This window comes from Xiphias gladius, chromosome 17 (assembly GCF_016859285.1).
Source record: "Xiphias gladius isolate SHS-SW01 ecotype Sanya breed wild chromosome 17, ASM1685928v1, whole genome shotgun sequence".
NCBI lineage: Eukaryota > Metazoa > Chordata > Actinopteri > Istiophoriformes > Xiphiidae > Xiphias > Xiphias gladius.
The window spans coordinates 14,058,193-14,075,891 of record NC_053416.1 but is presented as its reverse complement, the minus strand read 5'-3'; positions in this window follow the sequence as shown (position 1 = coordinate 14,075,891).

Here is a 17,699-nt window from a genome sequence, read left to right as displayed (position 1 = left end):
CCACCACATCTTTATCACCACTGCTGTGTGTCTTCTTCATTCACAGACTCAGAGGAAGGTGCGTTTCCACTTCTGTCTTGTGTGTGCGTGTGTGTGTGTGTGTGTGTGTGTGTGTGTGTGTGTGTGTGTGTGTGTGTGTGTGTGTGTGTGTGTAAGCCACGTGGTTAGCAGGCTTTTTGTCCTTTCATAAACTGTATTGTTTGGTGTCTCTGAGCCATGCTCCATGCAACAACACACCTGCTGACAACAGCAACACAATACAAGCCGAAGAAAACACATACACACACACACACACACACACACACACACACACACACACACACACACACACACACACACACACACACACACACACACACACACACACACAGAGAGAGCATAGACTAGTATAGTCACTGAAATGCAGTAGAAGAATGGAGTTGCACTGTGTTAAAAGTCTACATCTCCCACACAGTTCTTTCTATATTATGTAAACCTGCTCAAATAAAGCTGAGACTTAACACTTTAATGTAGCATCCATTATTTAAATTCTAAATGACTGTGCTGAAGCTCAGAGCCTGAAGAACAGAAAAATGTGTAACCGTCCAAATAATTACGGTCTGGACTGTATTAGCCTCCATTACTTAAGTTAGTGGTAGAGTCCGTCATTCTGGTGCTAGGATCGAAATTACCCTCACATGCTCGAAGGATTCACAGGAAAGAAAGCATGTATGTAATCCAGCGTAAATGTATTATTTCAGTGCTATTAGCCTCATTGTTTACTGTTCACCTTCCCACTGCTGTATCGGAGCTGCTAATACTAACTGCTAACTTCTATCTTCTTTACCCCAGGCTTTCATTTCGTTATTTGATATTCTAACCAAATCAACTTAATTAACATCAACAATAAATTCCCCTAAATTTCAGCAATTCCAAATTTCACTCTCCACATTCCTACACATATTCCATGATGCCTAGCCAATCAGCATCTACGATAAACAAAAAAATGTCCACTCGCATTCCAGCCTGACCAGCTTTAAGGAACCCTTTGTGTATGTGGTGATGGTGAAGAGGGCTGGGTTCGTGTCAGGGAATGAATGCGCTGATGCCACAGAGACTGTGGGATTAAGAACATGAAGGGAGGGGAGTCACTCTGTTGAGATTAACACCTCAGTTTGCTTTTCCCACATAGCCTCTCAATCCCCCTGGAATGCTGCATCACTGTCCCTTCAAACTAACGTCTTTCTTTACAATCAGGTCTCATTAGAATATGAGTCTGGGCCTGAAGAGGGTCACAGGTTTGCTTCTGACTCCACATGAAAAAGTTCTGATGCATTGGCAAGTAAACAGAAAAGATCCAATTAACTGCATATCTACATGGGGCTGTAGGCTGTTGATAAATATATCAGCTAGTTTCTGAGAATTCTGGCTTTGAATGTTCAACTTAACATCCACGCTCCCTGCTTGTACTTTAAACTGCTTAGAGACGGAGGACGAAACAAGCAACACTTTGTTTTTAAACCAAAATATATAAGTAAAGGAATATTTAGCACAGAAATGTTTCGCAAAAAGTTCTTTGTGTTCTTTATGTTATTGTCGTTGTGCTTGTTCTTCCGCAAACATTTTTTTGGAAAATAGTTGTTAGTCTGATAAACTGACAACCTGTCCAGGGTCTAGCATGATGGGCCCTTGTGACCCTACAAAGACATGAATGGGTGTAGATAATGAATTGATGGAGATTAAAATTCCTTTCATTCATTTTTATTTTAATTTCATAATTAATTAATGATATTTTAATTCCAACACGATATATTCACTATAATCTTACAAGATTATACACATTTCATTATCCAAAATGAGCAGGTTGCCACTCGCAAATCAAGTTCTGGCAGTTTCATGAGAAATAAAAGCACCAAACATTCACTGTGCTCTCGGTAATTGTACTCATTGTTTTGGATTACAGGAAACACAGAGACTGTCCTCCTGTAAAAAACAAGACCGCAGGTCGTCTGTGCAAGCAGATTATTACGACCTATAATTATGTTTTACTGTTAGATTACCTCTAGGAACAGAGGAAGTCAGGTGACCTAGTATATAGAGTGACAATGCCCTGTTAGGAAGAGGTAGAGGTGGATGGATTGATCAACAGAAACATAGGATCATCACACAGCAGACCACTGTTCATCTCTAGTTTCTAACCCACAGTAGTGCTACTTTTATCCATAACCGTTTCACAACCTCAACCACATGTTTCTTACTGTAACCATGATGACTAAAGTCATCTTACCATAACAAAGTACTTACTTTAACCCCAACCTAACCTAACTAAATAGTTTTTGTGCCTAACCAAACAGTGACCGTTCCACAACCTTCCCTGCCTGTTTATTAGAGCTATGGTTGTGGCCGTGTTCCAGGGCATGAACATATTAGTTGTACCTAATTAGTATGCAAAGAATTGCAATGTGATTCACACGGTCCTCTGACAGCTGGTAGCTAGTTCACTACTAACGATGTTGTGAATCTTTGGTTTTAAAACAATATTTTGCTCATTTTGCTAATTGATAATGAGTTGTCTTTTCATTTTCACTTTATTCTGCTACGGAAACATTCTGTTACCAATGACATATTGGAAACGAGCATTGGGTTTCAACCCTAGTCATTGACCCTTAACCCTAACCGTAATGTCTGAAATGACAAGCCTGCTTTCTAGCTAGGTTGTCCGTGTTTGGTCTTGAGCTGTCCCCCATCTTTACAGATCCCATTTGAAATAGAAGAACCATAGCAATATGCAGGCGCTAACATATCAATATGCATGTGAAAACGGTGCATAAATGAACAAGCTCCAGAACTTGCCTGACAAGTATCACGTTTTCAAGTTTTCTTCAGTGTGAAAATAAGACAGTGATTTTTTATATGTACAGCCATCGTTACATTGTGAACAAGTATTGCTAATAGCTAATTTGCCATATTTTTAACAGCACCAATTTGCCAAAATGTAAAAAATATATAGGCTGAAAATGGGGTTGAAAAGAAAATACGTGTACCAACCTGTAGCTGACATTAAGAATTGACAGCCACAGATTTGAAAAAACATTGTTGACTCATTTTCACACTGTGACCAGATAAAAATAGAAGGACAAGCAGCTCTTCACACGGAAAAAACACAGAGATCCACTTTAAAATATAATGTCGCTCCAGATGTGATTTAAACTAGAGGAGCAGCTGAAAGGTATGGTGGTTGTAAATATTACTTGGGTGGGGGTGAAAAAAAAAATCCCCCCACTGCCCCATGAGAATATAAATCCAGTCTGAATGCGGCTTCAGACAAATTCAAGTGGAACTGTCTCTTGTGTTTACAACAAATTATTATCGTTTTTCTGAAAAAAGCTTATCTATCACCTCTGTATGGAATATAGAATTATACAACATGCTTGATTTTGACAATAAGGACCAAAGTTTGCATCCTTTTGGTTAATTGGGGGCAAGAGAAGCACTTTGGTTAGATTATTAGGGAAAGATGGTGGTTAAATTTCAGTGAAGTTAATACATCGTGTCTTGTGGTTCAAGCCACTTTTGACTTTTTTAGATTTTTAACTAAGGCCACGACCTCTCCCCATTTTAACCAGGTGCTTTGTGCGCCTAAACATAACCATGAAAATTGTAATCATATTTTAGTTGCTATGAGCAGATATTGTGGGAAAAACAAAATGAAACACGATGTTAATTGAATTTGATTTTTCAATTACATGAAATAACCTCTGATGTTTAACCATTTCATTTCCAATATCTTTAAGCACAAAGATATTGTAGCATTTTAAGCATTTTAAGCAAACAAAAAATGTAATGGTCTGCAAACAAAAGAAACACGATGTATATATTGCAATATTTCACTCCTGTCACTCCTTATTTTTTGCAGTGATGCAACGTGATCAATCAGTTTATATTGGAATGTTTGATGTGATCAGTCCCTCTATGTTGAGATGTTGCCTTCAGTATCTGTCAAAGAAGTTCACTTCACATCTAAAGGTGTACTGGGAAATCTCCAAGTCGTGGACAAATGGACGGCCACAAGCCCTAAAAGTACGAGTTTAAGGTTTAAATCCCTCATCGTCTAACATCCCATTGTCCCCCTAAATCCAGCCTACCTTTAAAAGAAGCCTTCTCTGAGCCCTGCAACAATGTGGCCCATAAGACCCCCCCAGACAAAAAGAAAGAAAGATCCTCTCTCTTTCTTACCCCCAACTCCCTCTACTTCACTCTGTGTAAAGACCTGATCCTCCAGTATGAGAAGCTCTTAATCAGGGGCCAAACAATGAGGCCCCAGATCCCTGCTTTTGACAGAGGACCTGATCTAATAAGCTGAGTAGGGCTCGGATGAGGGGGGCGGGTGGCTTGATCCAAGGGATTACTGCGAGAGATCTACCCTGGAGAGGGGGCCCCCTTACGGGGGAGGAGGAGAGAGGAAGACGAGAAAGACTGGAAAGAGAGGGAGGGGAAGATGGAAGAAGGCAGGAAGGATGAGTGAAAAGGATTGGACCAGGGATGGGTGGTAGCAGTGATTGGGTTATCAACAGTAGCTGTAGTAAGGCCAGAAGCATATTAGAACAGAGTGTTTTAATTTTGGTGCTGGATGTGAAAATAGGACTCTGCATTATTTCTATGAAATAGTCTTTGAATCATATAAACAAATTATTTTTAGAAGTAGTTTCTATGACTTTACATTCATCCTCAGGACATTGGTATTAAATTTCTACTCTTTTCGACTGCAGCTTCTTATTAATTGGAAGCGCATTATGATCTGGTGTCTGTGTTCTCTCTGTATTACGGTCTGTTCAGGTTTGGGTGTAATTATCCTCTGGTCTATCCAGAGCGGATCTCTCTTTTTTGAAAATTAATTTTTGCATGTCTGTTGGAGTAGGTTTTTCACGGGTCTGTTCCAGATCAGGTACAACATTTTGGTCCCTTGAAGACCTCTAGTGCATATTTCATTATTCTGTTTTCACTCATGTTCTGTTCACAACCTTCCAGAACTTTGAATTTCCCACAGTTCTACGATTTTTTCAGCAATTGCAATATGATAATGACAATGAAGTGACAAAAAATGACAGCTCGGTCTGATCATCAGGCTTTTTTGTAGGATGTGTGTGTTTATGTGATTGTATTGTATTTGTATTTAATGTTTTATGCTGTTTTCTTGTTTTTCATCTAGTATTCTCAGTTGCTACAGATCCATATATTGACACGCAGATCCGAGACCTGTTGCAGTAAAAGGACCTGACCCGCTTAGACTGAGTACAATTTGGACCGGGTCTGATCCAGATCCTGGGTCCAGTCTCACTTACTCAGATTAGAATGGACCAGCGAAGACGTGTAATAAAAAAACAAATATCAAGCATTGATAGATTGAACACATGGGCCGGGGACAAAATGTAGAAATGTTGTTTTGAGATTGATCAGGTTCTGATACAGAACAGGTACTCAGTTCAGATACTGATAAGATATGCTTTATTATTTTAGATTTTATTTTCACAGCAGATCACTTTAAACAATTTTTTTTACTTGTCCTAGAACTGAGTAAACTAGAATAACCCTGTTACGTTGTGGTATTGATTATTAACATGGTTTCTAGGAGACAGACTATAAAGTGTTACTCAGATTGTGTTTTGCATATATTTTTAGGCAATTTTCACCTGTATTTATTTGGTATTATTATAGATAATCGACAGAAAATTAAAAGCTGAATATAATGAATAATAGGTATTAGTTGAGGGTTTAAGTCAATGGAGGCCAATGAGAGACTACATGTTGTGTGAGGGTAATTCATTGGAGAGCTGGAGTGCGTGTCTCTTACTGTGAAGCAGGGGGTGTCTCGCTTCCTGTCCCAATGGAGAGGGCGGATCCATTAGCAAAACCTACTGTGACACCGGGCGCTCAAGACCTTTGATGTGTACACAGCAACAGGCTGCAGAAGTGGAGGAGCGAAGACCTGAGGGCTTTCAAATGGCAGACCCGGTGTGTCCAGATGGGGTCTCCAACCATTCATAGTGTTATCTCTTGAAAATGAAAAACCGTTGCTCTACAATATATTGTCAGATTGTCAACTTGTCAACGATTAAACTAAACAGTCTTGTTTTCAGTTTAATCACCATTACAGTTTTTCTCCATTGATTTACGAACTGTGATCTAAAATTGAAAATGCAGAGTGATGCAGTGGCAATTTCAAAAACATTCACTTAACTTTTAATGATTTCTTGTTCCTTTTACACAGATCTCTTCTTTTCACACAGCCATCACACTGAAAGCACGGTACACTAGTACAGTGCAGATTTCACCTGAGAGTCCTCGGCTAACAATATACTCAGTCTTGTTCCCAATGAAGAGAAAATCTGTTTTTGTTGCGTCAGTGAATTTACGGTGTGAGAACATACAGAGGAACAGGGCTTAAGCAGTATGAAGTCATAAAAAGAAAAGGAAAAAAGAGCTTTGTAAAGCTGAGAGGAACAAAAAAGCAAAAAAAAATTACAAGAGACATACAAGTTCAACAACAAGCCAATAAAATGTTACTGTATAACAGCTTTGGAAGATTATTTTTAGCTAAAATCAGAAAGATATACTGAAACAAAGGAGAACTTCATGACCTGCCCTGACGAGAGATGATGAAGAAAAGACAGGAAAGACGTAGAGAAGAGGAGACAAGGCAGAAGATTCCCAGTTAAGCGATGTCAGAAGGAAGAGTAGGACCACAGATCTGTTTCCATCCTCTCTTTCTGTTTATTGAACTGTAATCATGAATAATACCCCCCATATGTAACACGTTACCGGATTTCCTCCAGAATACTGCAGCCGGGAGTCTGCGTTCACTCAAGCCCCACTGTTGAGGTTAACCAAACATCTCTCTGCACGTACATCCTGGGTATATCACACGGTGTGTTTGGACGGCAGTAATCCCTCTGTTGCCAGCCAACTATCTGTAACAACACACACATGAATAAACTACATACAAATATCCCTTTATATACATGGACACATACTTTACACACAGACACTTTAAAGCAAGTGAACTAGTGTAAAGTGTGTACATACAGTATATTGGTACAATTTTATTGGAACAACATTTTGTTCTGTCATACAATTTGTACTTTACATGAATGGTAATATATTTATGTAGAGTGTGGAGCCATATTTATTGACTCTCACTTCTCTCCACTTTTTATCCTCCATTTGCCAAATCGGAGTTTAGAGCAAAAGGAAAAACAACGAATGCAGAACATGACAACAAGAACGATGCTTCTACAGTAATCCTCCAACCCTGTCTCCTCAATATTAGCTTTATAAACTACTAAATGTTTCCGCCTATTACATTTTGGAGGAAAAATAATTGCCTGGATGTGAGTGGATTATGTTCACTGGAAAGATTTTTTCCAATCCAACAAGTGAGTTGCGCAGAAGTCATACGTAGAGGGGTGTTTGACGTGGATGATGGTGGACTTTGACATTGATTAATGTATCACAGTAAAGTGATTTCTTTTTTTCAGTAAGGAGTAGTGTAAGCGACAACATGAAACTCAGTGATTACATTACAGTTAGTAATCCCAGTGACACCCTGTTACTTCAACATTTTTGGGGATCGGGTTGTTTATTGTCTTACCAGGAGTTTGATTGGATCCTGATATGATTTAGTAATAAGTAAATAAGTAATAGATTATATATTTCAAGTAACTTTCCAAACACTGCTGGAGTTGTGGTTTGGTTTAAACTACAGAAATTCTTGGTTAAGATTAGGGAAAGATTGTGGTTTTAAAGGGCATATTGAAAAAATTAAACATGTCCTATCAGCGTTGACTATTTCGATATACTTAACCTTTCTTAAGCGTTGTGAGTTGCCGAAACCTTACCATTAAAATATTAATCATGCTCGAGTTGATATGAGTGAATTTTGAGGGAAAACACATTTTATGCATTTTAAGTGACCATGTTGCACGTTGTGTAAAGCTAAGGGGAACTGCCGAGTTGGGGATAATCCTCTGTAGGTTCATCACCATGAACGCCACCTTTTACATAACACACAGTCATTCAATCCATTCTTAATATAAAAATATTGATAAGTGCAGCTTTAAGTTTCCACCCCTAATACGCTTGGAACCTGAGGGTCACAATGGTGGGTTGGCTGACGATCTGCGTTATGTAACAGACTAAATAAAACCAAAACTATCTGCTTCAACATATTGAACCTTTTCGCCTTTAGCAAGTCTTTTTACAATGTTTTGGTATTTCAGTGTGAATGGAAAACATTTACGAAACGATCTTAAAATCCTAGTATGGCAGCAAAGTATTAAATTGTGTTTTCAAATGTATCCACAGCAGTCAGGCCTTGTTCTATTTCTAAAGTTTACAGTGTCCTTTTAAGGTTAGTGATGGAGAGCTCTTATACAAGAACAATACAGTGTTGCTCTAGTGAGATCTTCTTGACACCTGATTGACTCCCAATGTGCCAACTTTTACACCTGAGAGTGTGCAACATGCTGGGAGGTCACAAGACCGTGTAGGTTGTGCTGCTATATCCCAACCTGAATATCTAAATGTTCTCTGGATACAATCTGACATGATGTATAGTTACCAAAGGATAAAGTCATAGGATGTTAGTCATAGTGGAGGAGCTTGAGGATATCACCAACTAGCTCTCTTACACGGGCCTAATGGAGAGGGAAAACAACAATCCAGATCACCAGAAATAAGAACCCGGCCAAAAGGAAAAAGACAGACTCATCGATTGATTTCAATTACTTACTTACCACCAATAAACAGGTCATCAAACCACCAGAGGTGAGATTTCTCTCTGCAGATAAATAAAAGAAAAAGTGACATTACAGAGGGAATCCTCCTCCTCGGCTCGAGGTTATCAGTGCCGGGCCAAAAAGGTTGTTTTAGCCGTGGCATCCGTCCCAAATACTTCAAAGAGGGACGTGTTCACGGGTACACACACAGGCAGTCAGCCAACCAAACAAATAATTAACAAAGTCAGTGAGATTAATTAAAGCAGCAGGGTTCAGACAGGGTTCAGCCTACTGTGTGTGTGTGAGCGGGGAATGGGACTCCCCTGCTGGATGTGATTAGAGAACCAAAGAAGAAAGGGAGAAGAGGCGAGAGAAAACAGTGGCTGTCATTGATATCCATCTTCATGTAAACAGCTGGTCGATGTGTAAGTGTGTGTGTGTGTGTGTGTGCTTGTGTGTATGTGTGTGTGTCTGATTTGGAGGCAAGAGGAGATAACTCCATTGGAACTTCATGCCCTATTGAGATTCAAATAAAAGTTCAGTGAAAAAAATGATAACAATATAGTCTGCTTTTCCAGAAATTTCTTTGAAAAAAGACAGAACAAGGTGCACTACACTGTAACAAATAGTTTGAAAACTGATTAAAATAAACGAAACTGCATTATCAAATTACTCACATTACTCACCACCAACACATCAAATGCAAAATGTATGAAGGAAAACATGAGCAGATAGTGTTAAAGTACTCACATTACTTTTTTGCAAGTAAGAATATAACGTTATTTAACAGTAGCTGTGACACCAGACCAAACCAGGTGTGATTTCCAGACCATCACACCCATTCCATCTATAAAATGGCTCAGTTACTTAATGCACAAATTATTATTGCTATGCACTCTACGGTTCTTATAGCTGCACATTGTGGCTGCAGGGGTGTGCGTGCAGCAATATAACACATATTTGTATGTACATGTTTTACAATATAAACTTGTATATCACACAGTCGCTCCAGCCAAGAATCCCAAGGAATTATATCCACATTGAACCACTGATTTATGTCAAGTTTGCATCCCATCACTGCCCTGCAATTAACATTTCCCTTTTTATTAACTGTTGTCACAATCTTTCCTTAATCTTAACCATACTGCAGATGCAGTGTGCAGATATGGTAGAAAACCAGGATTTTTAAAAACGTTGTTAGTATATGTAATCCAAATAGGTTTATTTGTTCCTGTTATATTATTATTTTTCACATGATACTTGACCTTATACATTATACATACTAATCTCTATTTGAATATGTATTCCTAATATACTGTAGCTACTATGTTACTATATCAGATAATATCAGAAAACCGCCCTGTTGTGTTGCACATACATTGATGTTACTTCCATTGGTGAAGGGTAACAAACTACACATAACTGTCTAAATTTTATTTGTTTGTTGTCTGTATATAGTTTTTCCTTGGATTGTTTCTTGCACTGCTGTAATGTCAAATTTTGCTCCTAGTAGCCAATAAAGTTTAATCATATTCTGTCGTAAACATCCTCTGTAATCTGTTATTAGTGTCAAAGTTAGTTTCAAAGTTTTTAAAAATGACCAAGTATTTACTTTCTTATCTGTTTTGTATTTGTTATTTGTTTTGTTGGCCTTAAGCGGGAAAATCAAAATTTTCTGACAGCATTTCCTGCAGAAAACAGACCGAAAATTAAATTAGCTTTGTATTATGAAAATAGTTTAAAATGAGACACTAAACACTAACAGCCTTAGTGTGTGCACGAAACCCAGCAGAACTTCTTTTTTAACCCATTTGTTTCACATTAAGTAGCTGTGATGTTGTTTTAAATCATTTTATTCCACACTGTCTGTCAGTATATAGTGTATCAGCTTGTTCCAGCTCTTCACTGAAGCTATATAATATATTCACTGAGTGAAATATTCAAAACCAAGACGCCATGGTGTTTATGGCTGCACCATCCCGTCTATTAGAAATATTCTGGATGTTTTTTTGCATCATTTTATAGACATTTCCCCCAAATTCAGCCTGACATATTTGGTATCTTTAGAAACTTTGGAATTTCCAGTAAAATTTTTATTAAATTTCTGTGGGTTTGAGCAAAGTTTGGCTGCACAGCATGTGTTTGTACTGACAGGACCACCACTACATCAGATGACGTGTCTTAAAAGCAGTTCTCTTGCTGTGGGACCCTCCTCCCTGCCCTCTCTGTTCCTCTCTCCCTCCCTCCCTCCCTCCCTCCCTCCCCCTGCCCCTCTGCCTCTCTGCTCTGCCTCTCTTTCAGCTCTGTGTTTTGACAGCAGTTCTCCCCTGCATCACAAAGCCCGTACCCTAGCTTGTCCCATTGTGTTGCGAACATCGCAGGTAATGATTAACACAAACACGCAACAATGGGAGCTTCAGGACCCAACCAGTGTGGGAATCAATGGCCTTAAGGTCAGGACAAGCAGACTTTCACATCACTGACCTGCACTTAGAGGCCACGAACCACGTAGACTGTATGATTTGAGCTTTTTAGGTAGAGGTTTCAAGAAATTAAAAAAAAAAAACAATCCTTTACCATGTGGTTCACAAGCTTGTGCTTCTGGTTACATTGGTTTATTTTTCATGATATTTCAGAGCCTTTTCAAAGACATCAGTTTTCAGTTGTCTAACACTCTGGCTCAAGTCCATTACAGTATATTCAATATACATACAGACTGGTGACAAATCAAAGGAAAGAGCTGAATAAATCAGCTGAGGAACAATCAAATCAAAATCCAGATGCTTCCATACAGGGCACAAGGGCTTACTGAGGGGTTTGATGAGTCTGACAATGTGAATCATAAGATATGGCCTTTACAGTCACCAAATCTAAACCCAAATGAACCTATGGGCAGTTCAGTCCGATAGCTGAATTTTTTATTGTCAAATATCACATAGAGAAAATATTTCTTTATTGATCTAATTTTGTATATTCCCCATATATCTGTACTTTAAAAGTGAACCCAGATTATGTTCTGTTTTAAATGTTGACGTTAATAGTGGTCCCTCAGTATGTAAATCTTTTCCATTGCTTTGTTGGTTTCTCTGTTGGAAATACAGCCTTGATTTTATTGTTGGTTGAAATATATATGTATATTGTATATAGAATTCTTCAAGATTTTATTCATTGTAATTGTCCTTTTTACACAGATTGGCTTAAACATCCTGGTGCCCCAGAATTTCTACATGTATGATGTGTTGTGGTTTAATCTTTAAGCTCTGAAGAAGGCACACTTGCGCCAAACTGTCATCTTATTGAATAAGGTCTGCACTGCTGGTTTTTATGCTTGTTTCGCTACCTACATTTCTCGAGACCTTCTACACTTCTGAGTGTGTTAGCTACACAACTGACCCTTGGTTAGGGACTTTATGTTTATTATTTCCCGTGTTTAATCTCTCAGAAGTAATAATCAGACAATCTGAAAGTGAATGATCTGATTTGCAATTTCTAGAACTACCACACGCTACCAAAAGTCAAGTGGGTGCTTGACTCAAAAATTTTGCAAATGAAAAGACAACAGAGCATCCTCACATACTCTATCCATTGCAAACAACCAGTTTATTATCTGAGCTTTCACTCAAGCAGACAGATATGTGGACGGATATATTTATTGATCTCTTGTGTCAACATCTTCCTCTGCGTTAAAATCCTCACCAGCTTCTCGCTGCACTGTCAGAAGTAGTCACTATAAAACAGTATGAAGAACTCAGCTCTTGCGATGCCAATGTATAGTTCAGTTTAGTTTGGATTAGGACCAAAACAAAAGATGTACTTTTAAATTAAGATGCACTCTTGTTGACGTGGTTATTTTGAAGAGGAGAATTAGCTAAACAGTCAGAATTTAAATGTAAATGGGCCTGATGTTTCCATAATGTGCCCCTGCTGTGAAGTAGACTAATGAGCGACTGGCCACACCTCACACATTCCTCCTGACCTTTATTCCACCTCACTTTCCCTCCATACACATACTCACACACACACATGCACTCCTAACTGCACCTCACCCCGATGATTATCATTCACCCCAACATCACCCCCTCTCCTCCCCAATCTGTTATCAGCTGTCAGGCACCAACCAGCCCTGGTATTCCCCATTAGCATTAACATCAGTATGCAGCTGGCTATCAATGCTATCTGGACCTGGGGGCACCAGGAGGGTCGGGAGGGATCCGCCATATCACTGATGTCATCAGATAAAGAGGTGGGATGGAGGGTCTAGTCCTGGTCAAGGGGGGATCTCAAGTTGAGGTATTTTGATTCTATCAGCAGAGTTTTGGCGATTTGGAGCAGAAAATTAAAACTCAAAGGTTATATAACAGTGAACCGTGAAGTTGTATTTGTTTTAAATTACGTTTACTAGTGAATCATCTTTGCCTGAATTTTGCCTGTCTCCTTTAGTTCTACTTTAGTTAGTGATTTCCTGCGTATCTTGGAAAATTGGCCAGAAAACGGTACAAACAACAAAGTGATACTGCAACATCTAGGAGCACATACATTAAAAGAATTTTTCAACATTTTGAGAAGCAACTTATTTTCTTTCTTGCTCGAAAAGAATAATAATACCAAACTCATGTCTGTGCAAAGTGTACAGCTAAAAGTTAGGCGATTAGTCTGGCTTAGCAATAAAGACTGGAAGCAAGGAGAAAAAGCTAGCCTGGTTTTCTGAAAAGCAAACTGTAACTTGTTTCTGCCTCCTACGACCCTGCAACACTTTTAAACACTCCCTTTAAAAACTTCTATTTTATTACATCAAGAAAAGTACAACACTGTGAGCCCAAACTTCGTTACCGGGTACAAAGGAATCTTTGTGTGTTGTCTGCCTTCAAAACAGTGCGTAAAACGGACATCTTCTGTCCTGGTGTTTCCTTTTTAATGGTGTTTTGTTCAGAATGGTTTTATTCTGTCATAAAACGACGTTCACATACCACAGTTTTCCACATATCCACCCAAAAAAAAGAGACCAATAAACAAAAGCACACAGATTCAATCCAATGTAAAACACAGGCATGAAGAAAGACAAAAAACAAAACAAGTAAAAACAAAGTAAAAACAGCATATTAAACAAGAGAAGTTATGCATAAAATTGAGGCATGACGCAGGATAAAAACACTCAAAATAACTTATGTCCGTATGTCCGAAACGGTTTTATCTAGAGACGTATGGCAGAACCTATTAGGTTCTTAAAAGTTCGGATCATAGGAAGCTCCAGGATTGTTTAGTTCTCGCCGTGGAAAAGTCTCACAGGTGAACCAGAAACACATACTCAAAGACCACATCTAAGTAGCATCTAGGATCACTGACCTGTTGCAGGCAATGGTGTAAATTTTGATTTGATGTGACTAGAGGCCTGTTCACACTGTTGCAGTCAAAGTCCATCTGGTGTTTCTTATTTAGTCCCAAACTACCAGCATTGCTTGTGAGAAACATTTTGATTTTGACTGTAGTGTTTAGCCAACGTTGAGGCAATTTCAGCTCCGAAAGTCACTGTGGTAATAAGCCTCACTGTCTGCTGAGTTAACGTTTTTACAGTCTCTCTTTCTTGTAGTTTATGTGCAACTCCATGATTGCACCTCTCCCTGATAACACAGTACATGTCATGTGGCTGCATTGCATTCTGATCTGTGAACTAGTAGCACTCTTTCTTATATACGATTTGACATCACAAATACTTCTATTTCTTCAGCGCTGTCACACATTCAAACTCTCTGTGAGGTAATGCTGATCGTGTATCACTCAGCATTGTGCTAGTTGTGGTAAAGTGTTAGCATGAAGCAATCTCCAGGGGATCCACAGGTCTGACTTTATTTTCTGTAATTTGGCACATACGTTAATACATAAAGTTGGCTCCCAACAACATTGTGTATCTTAAAATGCTCAGTGGGTGAGGGGTGTATCAGTGGGCTTTAAATACACGGGTTGTGTGTGTATGTAACACTGATTATAAGATACTTGTGTCTTGGGAGGGACAGCAGTGTTAATGTTATTGCATCTTGTTGTTGTGCTAATGAGGCATAGATGGGATTGCAGTCGCCTAAGTTGCTTCACCGACACACACAGAGGGCACTCATTGACATAAAGCATTCCTTAGCCTCTTGCCCTAACTTTAACCATCACAAATACTGTAAATGCCTAACCCTAATCCTAACCTAACCCTAATCCTAACCTAACCCTAATCCTAACCTGAAGACTAAAACCAAGCCTTAACCCTCAAACAGCCCTTTGAAGTTGTGACAAACAGCCAAAATGTGCTCACAACGATGATTTCAAGCCAACGCTTGTCCACACAGCCATAAAAAAAAAAAACAAGTGCACAGATACACACACACCTGATTATTGAGGGCAAACTTGGAGGGTAACATCAAATTAATCATTAGTGGGATCTGTGCTCATCAGTCCTGCTGTATTGAACCAGGAGTCAGTTTCTCTGTCTCTGTCTCACACACACACGCACACACGCCTGCTCAGCTATGACACAAATAAACTGGCTGGTCCGGGAGTTGGCCACATAGCACTGGCTGGCATTAACACAGCCCTTATCTACTTTATGACTTCCACTCTGCCTCGTTTATTTGTGTACTTTGACTTTCGCTGTAAAGCTCCATCTGACCCGTGGTAGCACTGCGCAGTGTCAAAGGTCAAATCTGGAATTTATTTCAACACATAAATTTCAGCTAAGACCATTCGTACCGCAGACACATGAGGAGTTTGACCTGCAGATAAAAGTAAACGGAGTGTGCAACATCTTTACCTATTTTGTGATTTATTTGGAACTTTATTTTGAAGTTGGCAGAGCTTGGTAGCAGGCAAAGCTTTAGCAAAAATTTTCTTAGAGCATCCTGGAGGCTCACTCGACTAAAGCAGGTATCATGTAACCATGTTTGAATCCTTTCTAGGACCTTTGTAGCTTGTGACTGCCCTCTTTCTCCCCAACACTTCCTGTCTCTCTTCATAATAAAAACTATCCAGCACAGGCAAAACAAATGATGTTAATCACAGTGGTTTGTTAACCATCAAACTGGAATGGCACAAAACCAATTCAACATATATTGTAATACTTGTAATACTTTAATAAGTTCTGTTTGTTGTTTTCTCATTGTACTTAGGTGCCTTTGGAAGGTCAACAGGTCTACAAAAAAATCCTTCCTAATGTTCCTTCTTCTTTCTAAGTTTTTGATATACTCTATGGTCAAAAGTATGTGAATACTTGCATATTCTAGCCATATGTGACTGCTGAACATGTCATTTCAAAACCAAGGGGCATTAATCTGCCACTATAACAGCCTCAACTCCTCTTTGAAGGCTTTCCACCAGATGTTTGGAACAAGGAGCAAGGATTTACTCCCATTCAGCCACAACAGCATTAGTGAGGTCGGGGACTGAGGTTGGGTGAGAAGTGCCTGGCTCGCAGTCAGTGCGCCGGTTCAGCATAATGGTGCTGGATGGCGTTGCGGTCGGGGCTTTGTGCAGGCCGGTCAAGAAAAATGGGAAACTGGGGAAAACGTTTCTTAATGAGTCTCAACTTTGCGCAAGCGGGCATTGTTATCTTGAAACAGCGCACTGTTGTCTAAAAATATCATTGTATGCTAGAGCAGTGAGCTTTTTCTGTGCAGATACGATATATACAGAGAAATCTTGGATGCAGAGGCACAATTATCCTCTGAACGTGCCAAAATAAAATTTCTTTGGCAATGTCCTCACTTAAATGATAAATGCATGGATCAAACCCAGTAGGCGTTTGAATCCTCCAAAAGCCACAACTAATGCCTCAGAGTACAGGAAGGGTTTCAGCAATATCAAATCAAAAAGAGAGACACAAAAGTGAAGACAAGAAAGGATTCCAAACCTCATCATGACTTTTTTCCTCTCAGATTAGCAATAATAGAATTATAACACTCTTCTGATCTTATTTCTTTTACACTCACAGCATCATTCAAAACCAGATGGCCTGGATGGGACAGAAGTTACCTGTAATGTTGCTGGTGAAGAAATGGAGCACTTTTACTGCTCTTGCACCCAAAATCCCAGCGTTAAAGCTAAAACTTCTGCCCGTGGAAGCTAGAAAAGAAGAATTCAGTTCTCTTTTATTTCTTTCTTGCTTCTGGATTATAACTTTATTATCATCACCAGGTGATTTTGTTATCTCTCCTCTATGCTGATTTTAAGCACAGATGGATTTGTTTGTCATCCAACTAAAACGTCTCTCTTTCCCTGAGAAATGAATACGTGGGTCTTGTTTTATTAAACTACTGGGCTTCCATATGAGGGGAGACGTTAAGGCTCAGAGTGTTAGGCTGATAAAAACGGAGCTGATCCTGATTCTCAGCTGCAGCTAATGGGATTACCCGGTCCTGTTCTTTTACTGATGCAATTAAAACGTGGAGGCAATTCACACGCATTCATTCACTACGGCAACTTAATTGAATGCGCCTCCTAAAGATGCCTTAATGCTCTGTTTGCAGAAAGGACAATTTGCCTGCAATGAATTATGAGTCCTTATAAAAATCAGTTTTAATAACTTTTAGATAACTGGTTCCTTTGGCACGCGTAGGGGAAAAGATCGAAACAAAACAATTTTTAAAAGTTTGGTTTGCTTACAACAACAACACAAAAATGTTAAGTAACTACCGATTTCAACAACTATAGCGAGCTGTGCCGCTGTGGAGAGGAGGGAGAGGAGGAAGGGGGTTTTGGGGGGGGTTTTTGGGGGGGGGGAGGGGGGGGGGGGGGGGGGGGCACCCCCCCCCCCCCTTCTCTCTCTCTCTCTCAGGTCTTTGGGTTTTGGGCCCAGGGGGGGGGAGGGGGGGGGGGGAGAGGGGGGGGGGACCCCCCACCCCCCCTTCTCTCTCTCTCTCTCTCTCTCTCTCTCCCTCCCTCCCCCTGCTCCCTCCTTCCACCTCCTGCTCC